The sequence below is a fragment of the Urocitellus parryii genome (assembly GCF_045843805.1).
Source record: "Urocitellus parryii isolate mUroPar1 chromosome 13 unlocalized genomic scaffold, mUroPar1.hap1 SUPER_13_unloc_1, whole genome shotgun sequence".
Classification (NCBI taxonomy): domain Eukaryota; kingdom Metazoa; phylum Chordata; class Mammalia; order Rodentia; family Sciuridae; genus Urocitellus; species Urocitellus parryii.
Window position 1 is genome coordinate 1,307,733 of NW_027551761.1, and position 6,186 is coordinate 1,313,918.

The window sequence follows — 6,186 nt, forward strand, 5'->3', positions numbered from 1 at the left end:
CCAAGTTGATTCTGCCTTAGGGCCTTTGCATCTGCTCTTCCCCAGAGTCACTTAACTGGGTCAAAGTTGCATCTGCCCCCTTCTTTCCTGCCTCCTCCTCCTCTCTGGGACAGGAATTTTCACAGTTTTCCTGGCCTCTGAAAGCCATCCCTGCTGGGAGGCCTTGAGAGGGACAGTGTGAAGAACAAAGACCATTGTTCAGAGGCAGCTGGTGCCTCCAGGCCCCAGGCCTGAGGGATGAGGTCTGGCTGGAAGACATAAAGATGAAAGTCATTAGGACCAGGGACAAACAAACCTGAACCTGAGGGGGCTGCCAAGTGTGGAACACTGAGGTTCACTGCTGGGCCTAGCGGGTGGGGAGGAGCAGCAGCTGAGTCCTTCCCCTTGGCGGCTCAGCTCTACAAGAGCCGGTTCCCCAGAGGTGCAGGGGACGCTGGCCAATGGGGGCCCAGCGGCGCTGGGGAGGCGGGGCCAGGCCGGTGCCGGGAATCCGGCTCTGAGCCGAATTGAAGTGTGCCGCACCTTCCTCGAGGCCAGAGGTTCGCTCTCACCAGCCCAGCCAAGGCCCTCTGGAGCAGCTCCCGGACGAGGCCAGCCGTCCCCAATGGCCCCAAGACCTGGGCATCTTCTGCCTTCTCTCAGCTTCCCGTGGGGAACCTTGGGCGCCGCCGGTGGATCGCTCTTGCTGCTGAGGTGAGTCCTTCTTCGCGGCTGGGGGATCAGGGACGGTGAACCCCAGGCTCTGCGGCACCAGGAAGTGGGGGTCATGACCAACTAATAAACAAACAAACTCCAGCCCAGAGAGTCGCGGGTGCGCGGGGTTGCCCGGCCTGGCGCGCCGGGGTGGAGGAGGGGGCGCGGGACTGATGGGGGGCGCGGGACTGAGGGGGGCGCGGGACTGAGGGGGGGCGGGGGACTGATGGGGGGCGCGGGACTGAGGGGGAGGCGCGGGACTGAGGGGGGGGCGCGGGACTGAGGGGGGGCGCGGGACTGAAGGGGGGCCCCGGGACTGAGGGGGGGCCCGGGACTGAGGGGGGGGCGCGGGACTGAAGGGGCGGAGCCAGGGGCCGGGGTGGGGGGCGCGCACGGGGCTGGGGGTGAGGGCACGTGGGAGCGGCTGCGAGAGCCTGCGCCTTGTCTACCATTTTAAACCCCTGAAATTGAGGTTAGGTTTATTGTCCTTTAAGATTTTAAACTACTGGGGCTGCTGCAGGGGTCGCTGTGACTAAGTACTTTTGTTACACCCAGTTTGCCAGGTGTCCATATGCTGCTTTGATCGCCCAGTAAGCTTAGAAATATCTGTCAACATACATTTTAGATTTGCCGTATCAGATATATAAGTGATTAGCACATGATTAATTGTTCTAGATAGTGTTAGAGGTCACATTAGGAAATAACTCAAAGCATTAGGACAAAAGAGTTTTAAAACCATTATTTTGTGTCTCAGTTACCAATAAAATTTTCTCTACTCCATTTTGCCTGAGGAGAATCTTCCAAGAAATATAATTTTGGTGGTTTAAAGCTGCGGCTGTCAAAGTATGGCCACCAAGCTCATGCACAGGGACACCAGGAGGGGATTTGTTGAAATGCAGATTCTTCTAAAGGTACAAATCATACAAACTTTTTTTTTGTTTGGTATAATTTTTTGTTTATGTTTGCTATAATTTTTATGTGTGAATTTAATATTTATGTGTGAAATGGATGCAAGTTACAAAATCACGAAGTATTATCATATAACAGCTTTTAATAGACTTTTTGTGGTGATAAGAACACTCAACATGAGTATACTTTCTTAAAAAATTGTGAGTGTGCAATAACATTAACTAGGCCCAATGTTGTAAAGCAGATCTCTAGAACTTATTTATCTTTAGTAACTGAAATTTTACATGAGTTACATGGCAACCCTCCATTTTTGTTTGCTCTCAGACCCTAGTAACTACCATTCTATTCCCTGCTTCTACGAGTTTGACTGTTTAAATACCCGTCGTAAGTGAAATCATGCAATATTTGTCATTCTGCAAATGGCTTAATTCACTTAGCATATGGTTCCCCTGGTTCATCTATGTTTCTGCAAATAGCAGGATTTCCTTTTTAAAGGTTGAATGATATTTCAGTGTGTGTGTGTATGTGTGCATTTTATATCCACTAATCCACCAATGGATGTTTATATTGTTTATGCATTTTGGCTAATGTGAGTAACGGTACAATAAACGTGGGAGTGAAGTCTTTTGAGATCCTTATTTCCCAACAGAGTCCAACTATGTTCTTTCAGTTGTGAATATATAGTTTTCCCCACACCATTTGTTGAAGGGACAATCTTTTCCCTATTGTATATTCTGGGCACTCCCGTGGAACATCTGTTGTCTGCATATTTGTGGATTTATTTATGGTATTTATTCTGTTTCTTTGGTCGATTTCTATTTTTATCCCAATACCATTCTTTTTCAATTTCTGAAACTTTATAATATATTTTGGAAAAAAGACATATGATGCTTCTTGCTCTGCTTGTCAAGATTGCTTTGGCTGTATAGGATTCTCTGTTCTGTATGAAATTTAAGGTTGGTTCTATTTGAATAAAAAAATGCCATTAGGAATGGATTAAGTCTGTATATTACTTTGGATTGAATTGCCATTTTAACAGTATTGTTATAATATCCATGAACATGACATGTATTTCTGTCTTATTTCTTTTATCTGTGTTTTGGAGTTTTCTGTATACTTCAAGTTTTTTTTTAACCTCCTTAGTTAATTTATCCTCAGTATTTTATTCTTTTTAATGCTACTGTAAATGAGAGTGCTTTCTTAATTTCTCTGCCAGGTTTCTGTTACTGTGACAATACACCTGTGATAATCCATTTATAAGGAGGAAAGGCTTATTTTGGGTCATAGTTTCACAGGTTTCAATCTCTGGTCACTGGACCCTGCAGAATATATTGTGCAGCATGGTATGGCACAGGAAACCTGTTTGCCTCGTGGTAGCCAAGAGGCAGAAAAGAGGGGGCCAGGGTCCCAGTATCTCTTTCAAGGACATACCCCCAGTAAATCAGCTTTCTTCTATTAGACACAATTTTCCAAAGGTTCTACCTCTAGTCAGTAATACCACAGGCTGAGAACCAGGCTTCTAACACATGAACCTTTGAGGGCTAGGGGTGGGATGCTATAGGTTGGATTTGGAATGTTCCCCAAGGCCAATATGTTAAAGGCTTGATCCCCAGCCTGTGGCACTATTGGGAGGCAGTGGAATCTTCAGGAGGTATGGTTTTTGAAAGTAAGATAGGTCATTGGGAGTACATTAAGGGGGCAATGGGACTCCAGGATCCTCCCTGTCTTTGCTTCCCAGCTGCCATCAGGTGAACAGATCTCCTTCATCATGTGCTTCAACCATGATGTACTTTCTCACTATAGGCCTAAAACAACAGAGCCAAGCAACCACATACTGAAACCTCTGCAACTGTGAGCCAAAATAAATTATTCTTTCTTATGAGTTGATTATCTCTGGTATTTTGTCACAGTGTCAGAAAGCTGACTAATGCAATTTCCTTAGAAACACAACAGAATTTTGTGTTGATTTTTTTTTATCCTGCAACTTTACTAATTTTTTTCATTAATTCCAATTTTTAAAATATTAGTGTTTTTTGTTTCTAAAATGTCATCTGCAAAAGAAATAATTTCATTTCTTCTTTTCCAACTTGGATGCATTTTATTTCTTTATCTTGCCTAATTGCTGACTATTGTTTTTATTAAGATGTTGACTACAAAGAGTAAGAGTGGGCAGCTGGCTTTATTCTTTTCTCCAATTTCCAAAATTTTATTATTTTTTATTATCAATTATGTCAGTAGTTTGATTACTCTTATTACACTAATTTAAAAAAAAAAAAAAGCCCAGGCAGCAGAGCAATTTACCAGCACCATCATCGAGAAAACTGCAAATCTATCCTTGTCACAGAACAAGAGGACACTTAAGATCAACCCAAGAAAACAGCTTTAAGTGTCCACAGGAGTACCCATATCTACTTGTTACCACAGGATTTCACAGTCCCCTTTTAATTGTCCAACTCTTCACCAGCTGTTATTTTATAGTCTGAAAATATGAAATCACTAAAGTGAGGTTCCCCTTCAGAATATTGCTGAAAACAGATTAAACATGGAGATATCACAGATCCCTGTTCTTAAATGTTAAAAATATTTTATATTAGTACATAGAATTTTCTTTATTCTTAGATATATTTTGTTATGTTCTAAAGAGCTCTTGTTCCCCCTTTTTGATAATAAGGTCTTCTGAGACCTTTCCTTTATAGTCATTTGGTTCTATTGCCTTTTTTTTGGGGGGGGTGGATACTGGGGATTTAACTCAGGAACACTTAACTTGAGCCACATCCCCAGCCCTATTTTGTATTTTTTAATTTACAGAGAGGGTCTCACTGAGTTGCTTAGTGCCTTGCTTTTGCTGAGGCTGGCTTTGTACTTGCCATCAGTCTCCAGAGCCACTGGGATTACCAGCATGTGCCACTACACCTGGTTGTTTCTATTTCTTTTAGGCTCTCTTAATAATCCAGTGGCAAACTGTTTTCTTTTGTACCCATGCAAATAACCTTTTTATATAGTTGGGATGGGGAAGTGTGGTCATAATTTATCATCAGATAGTTCTGATAGGTTCTTTCCTTTCTTGAGTTGAAACTTTCACTTCTATTAAAACATACATTCCACTTTGAATGCCTTCTTGCCTCCATGCCACCTCTGACTGGTTTTGCCTTGGAAATTGCCAAAGTCAACCTTAAAATCCTGCAGGTGGGCCAAGAATGTGGCCAAGGAGTTTTAGAGGTAGATCATTTCCATCATTAAGTTGCTGCCACAGGCAAAGTACAAAAACCCTCTCCTCCTTGCCTGTGCCTTCCTCACAACAGGAGCTAGCCATATCTCCCCAGATGCCTGCACCATCCTGGGGGTTGGGAAGCAGAAGTGCAAGAAACCCATAGTAACCTGGTGCTGCTGCCAACAGACCAGGACTGGTATCTACAGCACTGCCCCCTAGGGGCTGGGGAAAACTCCCTTTATTTGTTCTTGATCTTCAAGGAAAAACTTTTTATTTTTTCACCATTGAACATATTAGCTTTCCATAGATGGCTTTTATTATGTGGAGGTAATATCCTTTTATTCTTAGTTGTTGGAGTTTTTATCTTGAAATAGTGTTGAATTTTCTCAGATTCCTTCTCTGCATCTATTAGGATAATCAAGTGATTTTTAGTCCTTTGTTCTGTTTATTTAGTTAATCACATTAATTGATTTTCATATATTGACCCACTCTTGTATTCCAAGAATAAATCCCACTTAGTTATGATGTATTATTCCTTTAATTGTGTTGTTGAATTCAGTTCTCTGGTATTTTGATATAGATTTTTGCTTCTATGTTCATCACAAATATTGTTTTGTGGTTTTGCTTTTTAAATCTTCTTTAATTTTGATAGTCTCAGCATGAGTTTGGAAATGTTCTCTTCTATTTTTTTAGAAGAGTTTGATAAGGGTTGGCTTCAATTCTTTAAATATTTTTAAATTCTTTAAATATTCTTCTTTTAATATTTATTTTTTAGTTGTACATGGACACAATAGCTTTATTTTATTTATTTATTTTTACGAGGGGCTGAGGATTGAACCCCAGGCCTTGCACATGCTAAGCGAAAGCTCTACTGCTGAGCCACAATCCCAGCCCCAAATTCTTTAAATATTCTTTAGTAGGAGATTTTTTGGTCACCAATTCAGCATTTTTACTATTCTAGCTACAAGTCTATTAAGATTGTCTTTTTCTTCATTACTTGATATTAATAGGTTATATCTTTGTGAGAATTTATACATTTCTTTTATGCTCTTCAATTGGTTGGCATTGAATTGGTCTTATCAGTCTCTTAGGATCCTTTTTATTTGTGTGTCATTAGTTGTAATATCTTTTCTTTCATATCTGATTTTATTTATTTCAATCTCCTTTTGCTCGTGTGTGGCTAAAACTTTGTGAATTCCTCAATTTTTCCAAAAATCCAACTCAATTTTATTAATTTTTTTCTTCTCTATTTCATTAAATTCTCTTCTAATCTTTATGATTTTCTTTCTTTGATGAGGTGGGTGGGCTTTGTTCCTTTGTCTAGATCTTTGAGGTATAAAGTTAGATTTTTGTTTCAGATCTTCCTTTATCTT

General features: G+C 41.1%; 1 pseudogene; it reads right to left on the bottom strand.

Annotated features, from left to right (window-relative positions):
- Positions 1 to 4,231: 4,231 nt before the first annotated feature.
- On the bottom strand, positions 4,232 to 4,915 carry LOC144251290 (gamma-glutamylcyclotransferase pseudogene; annotated as a pseudogene).
- Positions 4,916 to 6,186: the final 1,271 nt, after the last annotated feature.